The sequence below is a fragment of the Canis lupus genome, chromosome 14, assembly GCF_003254725.2.
Source record: "Canis lupus dingo isolate Sandy chromosome 14, ASM325472v2, whole genome shotgun sequence".
Taxonomy (NCBI): Eukaryota; Metazoa; Chordata; class Mammalia; order Carnivora; family Canidae; genus Canis; species Canis lupus.
The window spans coordinates 55645410-55664723 of NC_064256.1; the positions used below are offsets into that span (position 1 = coordinate 55645410).

Sequence of the window (19314 nt, forward strand, 5' to 3'; positions counted from 1 at the left end):
GAGGTCTTAGGAAGTAAAAGAACATCAGATAAAAACTGAGGAAATCTGAATAAAATATAGACTTTACTTAATAATAATAAATCAATATTGGTTTATCAGTTGTCACACATATATCATAATCATGTAAGACGCTAGTAATATGGAAAACATGGTACCGGGTATGTGGGGACTCTCTGTAATATCTTGGTGATTTTCCTGTAAATCTAAAATTATTCTAAAACCAAAAGTTTATTCTTTAAAAAAAAAGAAATCTGGGACACCTGGGTGGCTCAGCAGTTGAGCATCTGCCTTCGGCTCAGGACATGATCTGGTGCTCCCTGGATCGAGTCCCACATTGGGCTCCCTGCAGGGAGCCTGCTTCTCCCTCTGCCTGTGTCTCTGCCTCTCTCTCTGTGTCTCTCATGAATAAATAAAATCTTTAAGAAAAACAATCTATCTAAACATCTCCCCTGCTGATTTGGCGTGGCCATTATATCAATCAGAATCTTTTTAAAATATTAGTTGGAAAATTAGGTTAAGCTGAAAAAAGTAATACTTTAGCATAGTTTCATTTTATATATTATTTCCCTAATCCGGTTACCCCACAGTGATCTCAGTTGTGGTTTGTAGACTCCTCCTCAGAAAGCCTTAAGGAATGATAAGGGTTCCCCTAATTCATATGCCTCTGTTTCTCACCCCTTGGGGTCAGTAGCAATGCACAGGCAGGCAAATGAAACCACATGAACACTGGACTGGAACATTAGTTATGGGGTGTATAAAAAACATAATTTAAATTTCAAAGTAATGTACACTTTCTTCTGCATAAAAGTTTGAGAAGCATTGACATGTACAGAACAAATATTGCTTATAGACTGATATATACTACAAACTTAAGTTTATATGGTTTTTTAAAGATTTCATTTATTTATTCATGAGAGACAGAGAGAGAGGCAGAGACACAGGCAGAGGGAGAAGCAGGCTCCATGTGGGGAGCCCAATGTGGGACTTGATCCCCGGACCCCGGGATCACGCCCTGGGCCTAAGGCAGATGCTCCACCTCTGAGCCCCCCAGGTGCCCTCTATGTTCTTTATATCACTCTTTTTGGAGGGTATGTAGATGCTGCTGTGATTAATAAACACAGGTATGTGGATAGGAAGAGGGTGGAAGAGACATCCTATATGTGCAAAGTCCCACCCTCAGCATCTTGCCTCAGCTCTCCTGCCTCCAGCCTCTTTCCCCAACGAGGCCCCTTCTGTCCAAGTGTGAATTAGCACCCTTCACCTGCCAACTTCTGCCACCCTGCCCCAGCATCTGCCCCAGTGACTGCCCCAGCGACTGCACCTGCTTGCAATTAGCAATCTCAATGGTCCTTGTCCCCTCAGGACACATCCCAGCCCGGCTCTGCTCTCAGAACTCTTCTGTTTCAAGTTTTTGTTGCTATTCTTAATCCGCTCCCCCCACACACACCCACCAGGATCTGAAAATCTGAATGAGTGCTTGATTTTCCCAATCTTAACATGGATTTATTTTTGAAAAGTTGTCCAGGATTTTTAGATTGCTTCCTGTCACATAACGTCAGATTTTCACAAAATACATATGCCCTGCTGTGGCGACTTTTCTCTCTTTTATGTGTCTGATTTGAGAGAATGAGGTAGGAAGGACAAAACTAACATTTCACAGAAAGGGAGGGATGAATGTACCATAAATTTATGAAAATATGCTCATCGTTATTAGTAACTAGGGAAACGCAAACCAAAACAATTAGATACCATTTTACACTCACTACTGGGGGAGGAAAAAAAAGATAGCCCATACCAAGTGATGACAAGAATGTGGAATGTGGGGCCGTGGGAATTCACAAACACCCCTGGTAGGAGTACCAATTTGTACAATCACTTTGCATTACTTGTTAGCATCCTCTAGTAAGGTTTAGGATGTGCATGCCCTGTAACCAAAGAATTCTATCCTCATACACAAGAATATTCCCAGCAGTATTATTCATAATAGCAAAAAAAACCTCAAAACCTGCAAACACTACAAATGTCTATCAACAATAGAATGAATAAATGAATGGTAGTCCATTCACACGGTGAAATATTATTCAAAAAAAAAGTAGAGGGAGTGGGGAGATGAACTACAGTTATACAGATTTTTAGCTTGGGTTAAATCTAAGGAAAGAACTAAGTACCAGAAGAATATATAATCATATAAGGTTACATTTATTTAAAGTTCAAAAACAGGGGATCCCTGTGTGGTTCAGCGGTTTAGTGCCTGCCTTTGGCCCGGGGCCTGATCCTGGATGGCCTGGGATCGAGTCCCACATCAGGGTCCCTTTATGGAGCCTGCTTCTCCCTCTGCCTGTGTCTCTGCCTCTCTCTCTCTCTCTCTCTCTCTCATTCTCTGTCTATCATGAATAAATAAATAAGTAAATCTTTAAAAAATAAAAAATAAACTTTAAAAACAGGAAAACCATATTGTGTAAATACATGTATCTCCATAGATCTATATATGTGATAAAATATTTTTAAAAATAAATAAATAAATAAATTAATTAATTAATTAAAAAAACAGTGATTAACCCAAAATTCAGGATAGTAATTATCTAGGGTAAGGGTGAAGGGGCACACAGTAGGCTTCAAAGTACTGGTAAAGATTATATCTTTAGCTGGATGGGGGTACGCGAATGCCTATGTTATACTTCTCTAAACTGTATCAATGTTGTGTGTGTCTCTCCCACGTTGAGATCCCTGAGAAGCTGCCTCTGAGATGGGGATTATGGTGTCAGAGGTTTATCTGGGAGTGTTCTTGACATCAACGCACCTATGGAAGGGAACTGAAGAGAGCAAGATCGCACTGGGGAGAAGTTACCAGCAGTGCAGGTCTCAGAGAAGGTCACAACCAACCACACGGAGAGTTTTGAAGCTGGGATGGCCCTGAAGTCAGGGTGTCCTGACTTGGTGACAGGGCTGGTCTTCGTATATCCGCACCCATCAGCCACTGGACACAGGCCACCCTCGGGGAAAGGTCTTGACCTTGACCAAAGCAGCTCTCTTCAGCCTCGGCCCCACGGACAAAGTCAGGAACCGAAGGCGATGAGGCCGGATGAGGGTCAGAGGCAGCCACGAGGCAGGAGGCTCTGTCCGTGGAGTTGCACACCGGTTTTCTGCTGGTAGAGGCGAAACCAGTGAATCAGGGGTGCGTTGGTTCCGTGGCCCAGACTGTCAGGATTAGCAGACAAAGAAGAGTCAGCCTCAGGCCCAGTGCATTGGTCACACCCAAGAAGTTCAAGTTGCATATGGGGTCCTGCTCTGTCCCCACCTGATTGTGAGGGACAAATGTGGAAAAGGACTTTTTTTTTAAGGAGCAATTTAGTTATTTGAGAAGGTGGGAGGGCCAGAGTCCCTACTGAGTGGGGAGCCCAGTGTGGGGCTCGATTCCAAGCCCCTGAGATCATGACCTGAGCCCAAATCAGGAGTCAGCTGCTCAACCTCCTGAGCCACCCATGCGCCCCTAAGGACGTTTATTCTGAGTCTGGCTTTGACTGTATGATGGAAGGAGGCCCACTGGGGTGGTGAAAGGTACCTCGAGAATTCTAGCCTTGTTCAAATGACAGAACAAGGGCACTCTGTCTTCTGTCCTGCTGCCAACCGTCTCATCATAATAAATGCTGCTGTTTATTAGCCATTTGCTATAAATCACTGTTTGACATGCTTCGTGTGTATTATCTCATTGACTCTTCACAACAGCTAAATGATGGGTACGATACCCATTTTCATTTTACTGATAAGGAAACTGAGGCATAGGTGAACTAAATCACTTACTCAACCTCTCCAGGCTCAGAAGGAACAGGACAGGCAGTGCCCTTGAGCAGCGTGGCTCCAGGAACCGTCCTCTGAGCACTGCGCACCCCCCAGCTTTGGGAAGGGTCGGGCTCGGGGTGGCAGGAGCTCTGAGTCCCGCACGGCTCCCTGGGCAGGGTGGCAGCTTGACGAACTGTCCACACGGAGAGGCAAACGAGCATCCGGGCAGGGAGTGTGTGCTGGGTGGGGTGCTCAGGGTCCCCAGCACCCAGTTTACCTGGATTCTCGCTGTGACTCCCTAGAAGCATGCAGGCACTCCTCCCGGAGCCCCAGGACTGTTCTGTGTCACAGCTGCTGCCCATGAGCACAGGGCTGAGGAATAATTTGGGTTGTGACCTGGAGTTCTTGTCTGCAGATGGATTTTGAGAGAATAAGGTGAGTGGCATCACCAGCCAAGAAAGGATGTTAAAAAATTCTCAGGCCTTGGAGAAGTGGGAAAGCTGAGTGAAAAAGAAAGGGAATAATTGTTTTCTGAAAGTTTCAGGAAATGTCGATAGTGGGATGGGAACTTTGAGGCCTGTCCCTACAGCAGAGGGGTTAAGGGCCAACCTGGAGGCTTGCAAATGGGTGCACCCCCTGGCTGCATCTGCATACCTGGAGGCCCTGAACCAGGTGCTGAAATTCTCGGTACCTGAGGCCCTGGGGTTGAGGGGGGATGGCACTCCCCTCCCAGCACTGCTGTCTAACGCATATAGAGTTAACCTGTGTCCAGCGTTTAGAACCAGGCCTGACCCAAGTTGTTCTAAGTACCTGCGTGCTATTATTATCTCTTCCTGGGCAGTGGGACATTGTTTGCCCTGACAATTCTATTCCGGCCTTTCTTTTTTTTTTTTTCTCCAGGAAATCAGGGTGTGGTTCTGGGATCAAAACCATTCAGGGTAACAAAATAACTAACTATTCTTTTTTTTTTTTTTTTTTTTTTTTAATAACTAACTATTCTGTCTGGAAGGAAGGCAAGTATTCCAGACTAATAGGTAGGCTAGTTCTTAATACCTGGAAGCACATCAAAGTTCATAATTTAAAAAACAGAAGACACAATCCCACTCTCTGGCTCTCTGGTTCCTTATATGTAAAGTGTGGTGGGGTTGTAGGTTCAGCTGGTGGCCTTGTGCAGAGCCGTGATATTCTTCAGAGGGGTTCTAGGCCTCCTGGGAGGGCTGGGGGAGAAGTTGTGCTGGCAGGACCCCAACCTCCCTCTTCAACCCGAGTGGCTCCAATCGCGTCTGGTTTATGTATTTTCATCACTGTAAGAACAAAATACCTGTAGGTGGAGACAGAGCGGAACTACAAGGCCTTGACTAAAAATGTAATCAAGCTCTTCCTGGAGTAAGAGTCTCAAAGCTCCTCTTTGTATAATTAAGGGCACGGCCATTAAACTATTATACCTTTTCTTTAATTCATGACAAATCCAAACGAGCACAATCTGGAAAGCAGCAGGGAGAGGAATGAACAAATTGAATTAATTCTTGTGCCTGAATGTGAATGTAGAGCCTCAGAAAGGGCGATGCTTTGCAAATTTAAGACAGAAAATATTTGTATCCTTTAATAGTTAAACATCCCTGTCTCTAAGAAGTACTTTTCTGAGGGCAGATGTGTGCCTCGGGCAGGCCCACCAGGGCTGACTTATTCATTAGACACAGTAGGCACGTTGCTTCGGGCCCACAAGACTTGTAGGGCCCCAAGGAAGAGTTTTAATTTTCATTTCTTTCAGAATCAGAAGAAAAAAATATATAGTATTATATAGTATTATATAGAATAATGAATCCAGCCCAGATTAATTTATCTTTGTAGCAGCACAATCATAAAATGTAATTTTTAAACTTTTTTTTTTTTTTTAGATGAAGGGCTCAAGGCCAACATGCCAGCGGCCCACTAGTGTCACAGTGTAGCCCCCGTGCGCCCAGCTCACAGCCCTACAGGGTTGTGAAGGGGACCCAGTGGCGGGCCAAACCCTGTCCCCGCCCTACTGGAGGTGCACCGTCCCCAAATCCCCGTGCCACGTCTTGGAGCTAATCCCCTGAGCTGCTGCCATGTTCGTCCAGATGGATCCCCTGTGCTGCGTCCTGGAAACTTTCCTGCTCACACCATGGAGGCAAGTGAACCGGGTGGGCAGCCCCTGGGACTCATCAGCAATGCCCACCTGCCAAGCGCCACCCAAGACCTAAGGCATCAGAATCCGCCTTGTAGCGAGGTGCTGAGCGAGCTGCAAGCACCTTGAGCCTTGCAGGGGCCCAGGCCAAGCCTGGGGACTCAGACGCAGGGAGCAGACCAGGCACCAGACCAGGGCCCGAGGTTGCCAGGGCCTGTCCTGAAGCAGGGGGGGACGTGCAGGTCGCCAGGTGAGGCTAAGGGCTGGGGCACCAGGAAGGAGGCGGGGATGGCATTCCAGGGACCTGGCTGGAGGTTTCGCCATTACTGGGCCTTTTCCATTTGGACTCGGGGAAAAGGTTGGCATCTCCTGTCTGCTCGAAGCCTGAATGCCTGCCCACCCGGCTGGTGATGCTCCGGAAGCTAAAGGGACAGGGCAGGGAATAAACAGTTTCTTCTCCCAACCTGGGCCCAGGTGACAGACCCCATCCCAGCAGGGCCTGTGCGCCCGGCTTCCCCAAACCGAGCAGCGGTGCTCAGTGTAGCCAGCATCACCGGGGATCGGGGACCCCCAGGAGCAGCTTTCACGTAACCATCTCAACAGGGATGTAAAACAAAACCATCTGCTCTCCCCCTGTGCCTTTGACAAAAGCGGGGTGTGGTGGGGGTGGCTAGCTTTTAGGTGACAGTAACGTTTCACCTAGGTTTTCTTCTTCTTGAGGAGGTGATTGCATTGTTTCTAAATGTTGGAAAACTCTCTAAACATTAAGTACCCTCCTGTTCCTTCCAGCTGCGATGCGGCCTGCTGCAGCCCCTGCTCCTCCCTGTCTGGGAAGGTTTGGGGCCCCCATCGCAGCCTTCCTCTCTCCAGCTTCCAACGGCTGAAAAAAGGCTCACGAGGAGGGAGTTGATGATGAAAGGACAATACCGACTTCATTACCGGAGCAGCCGAATGGGAAAATGAAAACAGATTCCCACACCCAGGGAATGATTGCCCTCGGCGAGGGGCAGCGCTTGGAATGGGTTGGAGCCACCCCTGGCTAGGTGACTGGCTGGTACAAGCTAGCCAATCAGAGTCAGTCCCTGGTACAAACCAACCAATCAGAGCCAGTCCCTTACCCAGCCAGTCACACTCACCCCAATAAATTCACCACCCTGACACCAATAAACAGCCCCACAGAGGAACCAGGCTCTTGCAGACCATGTCTTCACCTCTAAGCTTCTGCAAATTCACCAATCCCTGAACTCCATGGATCCTCTGCAAAACTCTATCAGTAGTGTTAGCAGCAGCCAGCACGGAGCAACTGTGCTTCCTTTACTGTGGTTAACAACCAATTCAGTTTTGTTGTGCTATTTCATATATCAGCGCGGGGCTCGGGGGTCACATCATCCTTTGACACCATGAACCTAGGGCTCTGTATGAGTCTAACTTCCTTACCCAGTTGTAGACGGAGAAGTTTTGTTGACTACATAGAGAAAGAGGCCAGGGGAGAGCCCTGGCATTCTCACTAAGGTTTGCAGCGCTAGGGGAAGAGAAAGAAGTAGAGGAATTCTGGTTTTCAACATCCACTGTCCTTGGAGTGGGATATCCGCTGGACTCCCTCCATCTCACCAAGCCTTCCACAAGTTCTTGTGGAAGAGAGGAGAGGGGAGACCAGAATGAGAGGATGGAGAAAAGAAGTGGAGATAATGCTCCCAAACTGCTCCTTCCAGAGGTATGAGGCTAATTGCCCCATAAAAACAGAAGGAAGACAGAACAAGGGCTCCCCCTAAATGTTCTCTATACGAATAGCTTGCAAGGTGCTTGGGGACAGAAGACAAAACAACTGAGAAACACAAATAGGGCAAAATAGTCTGAGAAAGAAATTGTCATTGAGGGTCATATAGGGAAAAAGAGTTTGAGAGAGAAGATAGAGTTTGAGATGACCCGGGAAAGGTGGATCCAATTCATTAAATATCAGGTATTTATCAAGCACCATCATATAAGGCTGTGGGTGCTGGGTTGTATAAACAAGGTAAGTAAGGTCACTATCTCTAACCTCAGGACCTCATAACCCGAGTCAGTGGTTTGCAAATATAGTTGCACATTGGAATCATCTGAGGAGTTTTTTAAAAAAATACCCGTAATCCTGATTTAATCGCTCTGGGGTAGATTCTGGGCATCCTTTAAAGCCTCAGGTATAGGCAAAGAGCTCTTTAAAAGGGCAGGAAAAAATAACCATAAAAAATGTGGACTTCATTAAAATTGAGATTTTATGATCATTAAAGCCATCCTCCAGAGAGTGAAATACAAACCACAGACTGAGTGAAGATATTAGTAATGAATATATCCAACAAATATCCCTCAGCAGTAGAATGAGTAGATAAACTGTGGTACATGGATACAATGCAGTACTACACACCATAAAAAAGAAACTACTCACGCATGGAGCAAAATGGATGAATCTCATATTTTGCTGAGTGAAAGAAGCCAAAGACAAAAGAGTATGTCCCGAATAATTGTTAAAATTTCAAGAATAGGTAAAACTAATGATGGCAATCCCAGTTATCTTTTGGTGACTTGACTGGGAAGAGGCACAGCAGAACTTTCTAGGCAGCTAGAAATATTTATTTATTTTATTTTTTTATTTTATTTATTTATTTTTTTTTAATCCTGATCTGGGTGCCAGTTACACAGAGTGTGTACAAGGGCAGTTCTCAGAGAGGAATACAGTTGTGAAGTGTCAGCAACCAACATACACAGCATCTAGGGGAAAGAGGAGTCCTAGCCCGGGATGGGGGCTTTGGGAAGAGCATCACAGAGTCCCACTACACAAGGGGATCCTAATGTAGAACCCAGAACTGAGAGGGGCTGGCAAGTCCTTGGTTGTCAAAATGTGGTCCCTGACAACAGTGTCAGCCTCACCGAGTGCTTGTGAGAAAAATGAAAATTAGTGAGTTTTTCTGACACAGGAACTCTAGAGGTAGAGCCCGGCAATCATTGTTTTCACAAGACCTTCAGATGATTCCGAGAAGCACTAAAATGTGAGAACAACTGGTGTAAGTGGTTTCACTTAAGAATGGAGAAGGGCTTTTGGAGAAATGCAAGAAAACACAGCAAATTCTGCAAATTCACCAAAGCAAGTCAAATATAACTTGAACAGAGGGCAACCTGGTGGTGAATGAAAAATTTACTTAGCAAATGGGACTAGTTACTAAGGGATTTCATTTAAAATTGTTCTCTTTTGAGGGCGCCTGGGTGGCTCCGTCCATTAAGCGCCCAACCCTTGGTTTCAGCTCAGGTCGTGATCTCAGGGTCCGGAGATCCAGCCCTGTGTCGGGCTCCAAGCTCAGTGCAGAGTCTGCCAGCGAGTCTCCCTCTCCCTCTCCCTCTGCCCCTACCCCTGCTCACACACTTTTTCTCTTTCTCCCTCCCTCTATTAAATCAATCTTTAAAAAATGTTCTCATCTCATTTATAAATAAATAAATAAAATCGTTTCTTTTAGCCCAGTAAAGCATAAGGAAACACCGTAGATTCTTAATATCCTGGCAGAGGAGCCAGGGGAAAGAGGGGAAAGAGCCAATGTGTAGCGGAGATTTGGACATGAGGCAACTGAATCATCTAGACATAAAGTAAGGAAGATGGAAAGTACAGTCGTTAACAGTAAAAATGGGAAGGAAAGGATGACACCCAGGAACTCAAGGTTGATTGGCAACAGAACGCACATTTCTAATGGAACGCAGAAGCGAAGGTTACCCCCAGGTTTGAGGTTCCCTCACCAGGATGGCAGCGTCACCCACACAACTGGGAAAGTCAGAAGAGAACGTGGAAAGGAACCTGAATTTTGTTTTCTGTTTTGGAGAGGGTGATATTGTGATTTGTAATAGGAAATATATATATATTCAGTCTTCGGCCTTGCTCAAGGCACAAGGTTCCTAAAACCCTTGGAATTTCCTAAGAGAGCAATAAAGGTGTAATTTGTTCCCTTACTGGGGTGACTTTTGGAAAACCAGAGGACTGGGGCTGATTGGCAGGGCAGCCAACCTTGCGACTGGAGGGTTGGAACTTCCAGCCCGACCCCTGAGGAGGGGAGAGGGGCTGGAGATTGAGTTGAGCCACCAATAGTCAATGATTTCATCAATCGTGTCTAAGTATTGAAGCCTCCAGAAAATCCCAAAAGGACAAAGTTCAGAGAGCTGGTAGGTTGGTGAACCAGAACACAATCACCGGTACTGCACCGGAGCGCCAAACTCCACAGAGACCTCACCCTATACACCCATCGGGTGGTTGATTCATATCCTTTAATATCCTTTGTAATAAACCAGTCATCTCATGAGTAAATTGATTTCCTGAATTCCTCGAGCTGCTCTAGTAAAGTAATCCAAACAGAGGAGAAGTCATGGGAACCTCTGGTTTATAGCCAGTGGGTCCAAAGCACAGATGACAACCTGGATTTAGGATTGACATCTGAAGTAGGGGTGAGGGGCACCCTTGTAGGACAGAGCCCTTAACATGTGGAATCTGATGCCATCTCTGGTAGATCATGTCAGAGTTGAATTGGGGGACACCCACCCCGTGCCAGAGAATTGCTTGGTGGTGTGGGGGGAAATAACCCACATCTTGGAACTGGTGTCAGGATTACAGAGAGTAAGCCTAGGTGGAGATGTTCTATAAACAGGTAGAGATGTGGGACAGGCTGATCCTTGAGTTGCGAATCTGAGGGACAGCACAGATATTCGAGAACCTGGAGAAAGGACAAGAGCAGAGTTGCGGGGAAGGTGCTCATTCAGAACCAGCTGTGGGGCTGTTCAGAGCTTCACCAGCAGCTAGGACTAGTGCCGTCGTTGGGACTGCTTTCTCAACTGAAGGAGTATCTTGCCTGGTTGCACTTAATAATAGAATTTATAATATAATAATAATAATAATAAAGTTTGCACATACATTTTGTGAAAATTAAAATAGACTTTTTTTTTTTTTTTTTTTTTTTTTTTTTAGCTGAGTGTTGTCCATGCTACTATGGTTTAGGGAAAACCATTCTAGGTGAAGTTAAGAAAAAATATCTAGTATGATTGGATTGTTTGTTTAGCTGTATGTTAGTATGTCTCAGAGCCTTTATCCTAGGGTGGTTTGCGACATGCTAAGAGGAAATAAGTTTCTCCAGCTCATTTGATAAGAGATTCTTTTATTCTTGGAGCACTGATAACATCTCCTGGAACTAATATTTTACTGAATACTTTGGAAATTAATGATCAAGGGAGAGTAGGGTAGAAAACCCGCTGTAGCAGAATCACATAAAATGCTTCACAGTGCACATGGCTGCACCCCACCCGAGCCCTGAACATTTTGTATTGACAAGATCTCCCAGATAATTCTGAACTGCAGTCAGGTTTGGAAATAGCTAGTCTAGACCATTTTTCTAAGGTTCCTTATAAGAAAAAAAAAAAAAGCGTTTGGAGAAGGAGAATTTGGAAGAAGAAAGAAAGTTGTCAGAACCAGGGTTAGTAAAAATCCAGCAAGATGAGGCATCAGAAAATATCATTGAATGTTGATGAAGACAAGGTCACAAATGACTTTCTTGCACGTGTTGGTCCTTATAAACTGAATACTGCCCGTGTCTCCAACACACAGCACTCTTCTTGCTGTTCACCCTTCCACAGGCACAGTGAGCGATAAGGGGCGGTTCCTTTACTTCCTCTCAGAGAGTAAACTGGAGCCTGAGCCATCTCTTCCCCGGGCATGTCCTTCCCACTTCCCGCTCCCCACCCCATCCCTGAGCTGGCTCATGTTCACCCATCAGGCCTCAGCTCCAAAGCCATGCATTCATTCCTCAGAGAAGCCTTCTCTGGCCCCCCTGAGTGGTCTCCCCAAAATACCATCTCATCCCCTGGTTACTTCCTCTTACAGCTCTCTTAAAGAAGATCTTTTTAAAGATAAATTCTAAAATACAACTGGGTATTCTCTCAAATCTTGACCAACTCTTCCTTCTAGTGATACTCTTGCTTCTAATGCCCCACCACCCTTCCCTCTGCATCTGGGATTTATGTACATGCACATCTCCCAGAATTTGGTCATGGGTTTCCAGGTCTCTAAGTTTCCTGTCAAGCTGGAGTGAAAGACCTTTTCAGGGGCTCCTGGGTGTCTCAGTCGGTTAAGCATCTGACTCTTGATCTCAGGGTTGTGAGTTCGAGCCTCATTTTGGAGCCCAGAATGGAGCCTACTTATAAAAAAATATTTAAAAAATAAAGACCTTTGCAGACACCTCTGCCCTTGCTGGGCTTGCCCTAACCCTGATTCCCCAACAGTTTCACTCACTCTTCCAGGTTCCCTTTTATGTGAACCACAGAGAGGCAGAATCACTCTGCCTTTTCCTCTTTCTGCCCAGTCTTCTTTCCCCTTTACTTCTCCAGAGTCCCACAGCCCAGGCTCCAACCTCCCCCCTCACCCGCCTCACTCCCTCACTTCCCCAGCCAAAGAAAGCCTCAGAAGACCTTTCTGGTACCTCTGAACTCTGTTGAAAACAATGGTGAATTTGTAGTGGAAAAATACGGGAAAAAATCCTAATTATATAGAATCTAAGTTTCCTCAAGATTCTGTTTATCTCATAATAGGATTTTTATTTGTGAAGATAAGCACAGTAAAATGCAAGATCCTTTTTTATGAAATGGAACCTCCTCTGTGATTTCTAAGGGCAGAGACACAATCTTTTGTTCCCATCTCAAATCTGCTGGATTGCCTGTTTGATTTGCATACAGATTTGAGCTACAAAAAGTCTTCTGAGCTGGTCTAGGCTAACCACTGCCTTGGTACCACGCAAACTACAGCATACTTCGTCTCAGTAAAGCCATTGCCTTGATGAAAACGTTTAGTCTGGCTCCAGTGTGAGTTTCATAACTTTTAAATATACTCTTTCTTATTTTTTCACCAAAATTAACAAAAATAAATTTTATATTTTGCATAAGATTGGAACATTCCATGGTTGGCACATCTTAGATTATGTAAGTACTCACTCAAGTACTTTTTTCTTTCTTTTGCACTCATTACCACCTCTTCAAGAGAAATAAAAGTGAAACCCAAGACTTCTCTTCAGCTTAGGAAAGGAAGGCTAGGAGCAAGATGAGATTAAAATTGATTAAAATGTGTCTTGCAATTTCCTACATTTCTTTGGGCTCTCTTTACCACCCGTGAGCATTAGATTTAATCAGGAGACTCATCATTCTATGAATTACTTTAAAAGAACTGTACCAGAAAACAAAAGAATTGCCAGATTTACATTTTGAAGAATAGGCCTTGTTTGTGATTTTTTTTTTAAAAAAGGACAACAACAAAGGGTCTGTGTAATTGATTATTCCCCAAGATGAAATCACTGTTACCATTTATCAGTGAAAGGAAAATTTTGCATAATACTGTATTCATCAAGATTCTCCAGAGAAAGAGAACTTGTAAGAGGTCTATATGAGGCAATTCAGTATGTGACTTACTCATGTAGTTATGGAGGCTGAGAAGCCCCACAATCTGTTGATCTGCCATCTACAAGCTTAGATAACAGGGAAGCTGATGGTGTAAATAAGTCTGAACTCCTGAAAAGGAGAAGAGCAGTGGTGTAAGTCTCTTGAGTGTAAACACGCAAGAATCAGAAACATCAAAGTTGAAGGGTAGAAGAAGAGGGATGACTGTTCAATCAGAGAGTACGTTTGTCCTTCCTCTGTCTTTTTGTTCTATTCAGGCACTCAGCGGATTGAGTGGTAGCTGCCTGCACTGGCAAGGGAGATCTTCACTCAGTCTACTGATTCGCATGCTCTCTTCTGAGCTCCAGACTCCTATGTTCAACTGTCTTCTCAAAACATCTTCTCAGATATCTCATAGGCAACTCAAATAAAGCATCTGAAGACTGATGTTCTTTACGTTCTCCCCAAATCTGCTCCCAGCTTAATAAATAGCACCTATGTTCACCCAACTGGTCAGACCAGAAACCTGAGTTGTCACCTTTTGACAGTTCTTTTTTTTCACTTCCCAATTCCAATTCATCATCAAATATCATGCCTTCTAAAATATTCCTTGATTCTTCTTTCCATCTTTACTACCTTTTTTCTTGTCCAAACCAGTGGGCCCTGCCTTGAGTAGGACAGTAACCTTTTAGCTAGCCTCGCCTCAACCACTTTTGCCATTTCCAACCCATTTTCCTCATAGTATCTGGGGTATATAACTCCCCTACAAAAATTTTCTTTGCTCTCAGAAAAAGCTTGCAAGTTTTCATCATTGCTCAAGAGGCCTTTTGTGATCTGGGCCCTGCTGATCCCTCCAGCTTCATCCAGCACCCCCTCCCCTGGCTCACATGGTTCTGGTCACAGCTCTTTCAGTTCCTCAAATCCACCAAGCCTATTTTCATGTCTTCTTGGCCTAGAAACTTTCTCCAGTCTTCATCTGATAATTCCTATTTATCCTACAGATATCAGCTTTATTTCTTCACTTAATAAATTGTTATTAAATACCTACCCTGAGCCGAGTTCTGTGCTAGGCACTGTGAATTCAACAGAAAACAAAACAGACCTAGTAGATCCTATCCCATGAAGCTTATAATTTAGTTGAGGGACGTGGACACCAATCAAACAACATACAAAGAAATGTAAAATAGTTTCATGGTGCTAGAAGGGCCTATGATTGGGGATTTGGACTGGTCAGGAAGGTCAGAAGACTGAAGAAATAAGAGATCTGAAGGAGGGCAGCATTGAAGAGACAAAAAGGTCACAAGTGGAATAAATTGCATATTCAGGGGCCCAGAGGAAGAGGGACCTCAGCAAAGAACCAAAAGAAAGCCAGTGTGGTGAAGTGGAGAGAATGAGGGACTGTGGTAGGAGCAGGAGCTAGAAAGGCCAAAACATGCAAATCCTGGGTAAATGACTCTAATACTTCAGGGACTGGGCAGACAATGTGTGAAATGACAAGAGGGAGTGAGTGGCAAGTCCTATGGTAATGTGAAGACATAGACCTTGCTTCCGGACACACACATTCCATTTGAATTTGAAGCCAAACAACACTGTGCTGAAAACATGTAATATTTCACTGAAAAATTTGTCCCCACTGATATGCTCTTGAAAATCATGCCTAAGAATTTTATCTTTATCTAATAGCCGTGTAGGAAGCTGCTGAAATAGAAGTCGCATGGGGAGAGCGACGCTAACAGATGTGTGTTCTGAAAAATTTGGTGTTCGGGAAAACTAAAAAAGAAAACAAAAACTGAACTATGAATAATATCCTCACATGATAAGATATTGTACCCATGAGACCAAAACAGGATACTCCTCCTAGTAAATGGATTGGAGGCTCTAGGTAAAGTTCGTAATGTGAACACATATATTTTTCCTCCCTCACAAAACCCACCAAAAATAATTTTTAAAAAATTAATAAACACACAGCACTGTGGGAAAAAAAGGAAAGGCTACAATACAACAGTGACAGAAATTTTGAGGCTAGAAAGAAGGTAGAGGATTGCAGTAGACAAGAAGCTAAACCCCTGGTGGCAAAACCCAAGAGTCAACTTCATTTGTACACACAGGATACTCAGGAGCCCATGACTTGATAGTACCAAATACCTTTGGAATACCTGTGTGAACTAAGGTCCTAAATCATAGGGACCAGACAAAGGCTGTTTGAGAGGCAGGTGAGTCCTTAGATGCCCTCCCCTATTCTGTCCTGCTTGAGCCATCCCCACTCTCGCAGTAGTCTGGAATTTTATTCTCTGGAAAGGGTAAAATAAAGGGATTCTAGAGTGGGATACACCCATGCAGAGTTGAAGGTGACAATATTATACCAAAAATAGGAATTAAAGGAACATCTAGATGGTGAATGTTGAGACATCCAACCTTCTTCGACTTGGCTTCTCAAATGCTATTAGTTAGGGCTTGCCTCTTCTGGCAGGAGATTAGAAGAGTCTGCTCTGGGGATTCTGACCAAAACAAGATGAGAATAATAAAATGGACCAGTCATATATTCCTAAAGTAAAACTCAGCTAGTTAGCCAAACACTCATAAACATGAACACATAACAAATAAAATAAAAAACTCAGTAATTAGGTAAGTCAGAGCTGTTATGTGAAAAATCATACAAAAACGAAAAGATATGTAAAATATAGGAAAGAAAATATTTTTTTATTTTAAATAGAGCGCCAATCTAGGAAGTAGATTGTACAAATAACTGGAGTTGCAGAAAGAAAGTGCAAGAAAGTGGAAACATGAAAATCATTAATGAAATAATTTAACTAGTTTCTCAGAACTGAAGGACATCATTTTCCAGATTGGAAGAACCCACAGGCCCACTAATACAGATGAAGATAGACCCATAAAAGTCACTTTATTGTGTCATTTCAGAACACTGAGGACAAAGAAAAGGTCACATACACACACAAGTCTAGAGACAATGGCACAATGTCTTCAAAATTCTAAGTGAAAATGAATTCCAATCTAGAATTCTATACACAACCAAACTATCAAACACTGAACGTCAAATAATGATATTTTCAGATACGTACAGTTGCAAGAATTTTTCTCTTAGATGCCTTTTCTTAGGAAGCTTCTGGACCATATGTACTATAAATACAAGAGTAAATATAAAAAGAGGAAGTCCTTGGCTATAGAAAATAGGAGATCTGACACAAAATCTCAAGCAGATTCAACACAGAGCAAGGAGAAAAGAAGACACCAAGATGGTACTTATGCCCTTGACAAAGAGGGAGGCATGTTCAGATTGGAGAACTATATGCCTTAAGAAATAGGACAAGTTAAGGGCCTTCAGGATAAAGATGCCTGCGTTTTCTGAGGGCTGAATGCCACGGTCAGCCTGGATCAGATGTGGGTCTGTATTTGGCTTGCTTTGACCATGCACAGCAGTTCCTGCTGCCTCCTCCATGCCTAGGCCAAAGACCATCTGCTTGGACCATCTGAGGACATCCATCTCATCCCATAGAAGTACACTGCTTCAACCTAATCCTAAAAGCAGGAAGTTGGCCATTGTGAGCTCAGGACCAGAACATACAAAGAAGCCCACCCACCTCCCTTATTTATTCCTCAGAGGTCTCAAACCTGGTCCACGTTCTGGTACCAATTATGGTGGCCTAGTGTTTCCTGGGACTCCCTCATGGACTTGGCCCCTGACTTCCTCTGACAGAGCACTTGTAATCTCACAGAAATGCTGAAGCCAGATTATAATCCTGAGACAGTTCAGTTGATCTTCTCCCAGAAGCCTTCACCTATCACTGGCAATATTATCCTGTCCTTACACAAGTGAAATATGTGCTCGAGCATCAAAGTTCTTAATCACCTTGTATATCCATTTACATACAAACTGTTGTTAAAATATTAAGATATTATATAGAAGAAATATGCAGCACAGAATAATCCACACTGAATTTGTGATAATGTTTACCTTACCTTGGGGAGGGCGGGATGGAGGGGAGTGAGATAAGGGAGGAAGACACAGGGAACCTCAATTGTCTAAGTAATGCTTTATTCATAAATATCAGAGCTAAAGTAAATAGGATACAATGCTAAGTTAGCATTTGAAAAAGCTGGGCTGTGAATATACACACGTTCAATATTCTTGTCTGCATATTTGAAGTTTTTCATAGTAAAATAAAATTTATTTTAAAAATGAATTGGAAAGAGGTTAGACTAGAGGCTTACATGTCAATCCCACTGGTCTGTGATTCTGCTCTACTTTCAGGCTAACGAGCTAGCCTGCTACAGCTTCATAGATGCTGGCAGAAAACACAAGACCTCTCGCTCAGAGGCAAAGAGCTTTATTACTCAAGGCACATCAAGCACCAAGAACATCAGCATATTTGCATTAGTTTCTCTTATGCCCAAGTCTCATTTGGCAACACAGATGGATCCAGATGGAAGCTTGCTTGGGTAATGGGGTGCATTACAGGATAAGAACCTTGAGTTTAGGGAAAGTCAAATCTTTTAGAGTGGGAAGTAAGCATGCCTAGGCTTTGCTCTGGAGGAAGACATTATCTTCCAAGGTTGTTTACTATACAAACTTCCCTTAGAAAGATAGTCCAGAACAAAGGGTAGTCAGTCGGCTTGCAAGAAATGCAAAAACATGAAAGACCCATTGAGAACTATCTCCAAACCTATACACTCAAATCACTCTGTGTGTTTCCTTCATTGCATTTAGCACAATTGTAATTACACAGTTATTTGAGTTATTATTTGTTTGCTATCTGTTTCTCCTCTAAGTAATTAGTGAGGCAGAAACCATGTCTGCTTTGTTCACTGCTACATCTCCAACTAGTAGAATACAGATATATGATAGAAGCACAATAAATGTTTTGAACTGTTTATGTATTACTGGACTCGAGGATCCTAGAGACACAACCAGAAGAAAGGTGAATGACAGGTTGCTGATGTCACAAGGCATAATGTATTTTAATGATGATTCTTTGCATTCATCCAGCACTTTTCTTTGATAAAGCCCCTTTCCTACATTATTTCATAGAAATTTCATAGTAAGTCTTTGAATTGGGTGAACATGTTAAGAGACTTATCCGGGACCATTATACTTTTCATACAATATTATGTAGTTTCAGGTATACAATATAGTGATTTAAAATTCTACACTTACTTGGCTGGCCGATGAACTCACAAGTGTAGGTAGTGTGCTACATGAGGGGCAAGTCTTTTCGCTAACACCACAAGGGTCTCTGGCCCAATGAGTGGAGTTTGATAGTAATTCTTGCTACAAGTAGAAAAAAAAAATCTACACTTACTCAGTGCTCATCATGATAAGTGTACTCTTAATCCCCTTCATCCATTTCATCCCCAATGGACTTTTTAAGTGAAAAAAGAGCTGAAATCTGCATATTTTAAGTCAAGACTCTTTCTTATATCCCATAAGGTCTTTTTATCCATGACAGTTACCAGGTAGGACAACATCAAAACAGAAGGGGAAAATTTTCTTTTTAATGTTTCATTTAAATGAAAAGTTAAACTCTGGTGGACATATTTTATGTATCCATTATGTTTTCCACAGTGAAGATGCATGAACAGAACTGGATTTCCATTTGCATGCGAATTACTAATAGTAATGTTTCATGTGATTATCGAGTATGCAACATATATATGTTACTTTATCCTCACAAAACACAATGATGTAAGTATTGCTCATCTCCTTTTTAATGAATGATGAAACTGAGGCCCAGGATGATTTCGCTAATTGGCAGAAATCATACAGCTATTTCTCCTATAGTTTGAAATACAGACATGTTAGACTGAAAATATGCTTTCTTACAAAAGGAAATTACTTTCCCCAAGATGCAGACACTCCTTGCTTCAATATCACTTGGAATGTCTATTCTAATATGTTCTATTATATATCAATCTCTTACTTTGGTTTACTGTGTCAAATATTG

General features: G+C 43.2%; 1 long non-coding RNA gene and 1 pseudogene across 1 annotated transcript; both read left to right on the forward strand.

The window, feature by feature from the left end:
• Positions 1–2465: 2465 nt before the first annotated feature.
• On the forward strand, positions 2466–6135 carry LOC125752496 (uncharacterized). Its single transcript, XR_007402138.1, has 3 exons — positions 2466–3175; positions 4083–4215; positions 5679–6135. It is a non-coding gene; the product is annotated as an uncharacterized LOC125752496 (long non-coding RNA).
• A 12379-nt stretch (positions 6136–18514) lies between these two features.
• LOC112670935 (small nucleolar RNA SNORA62/SNORA6 family) lies at positions 18515–18649 on the forward strand (annotated as a pseudogene).
• The last annotated feature ends 665 nt before the right edge of the window (positions 18650–19314 follow it).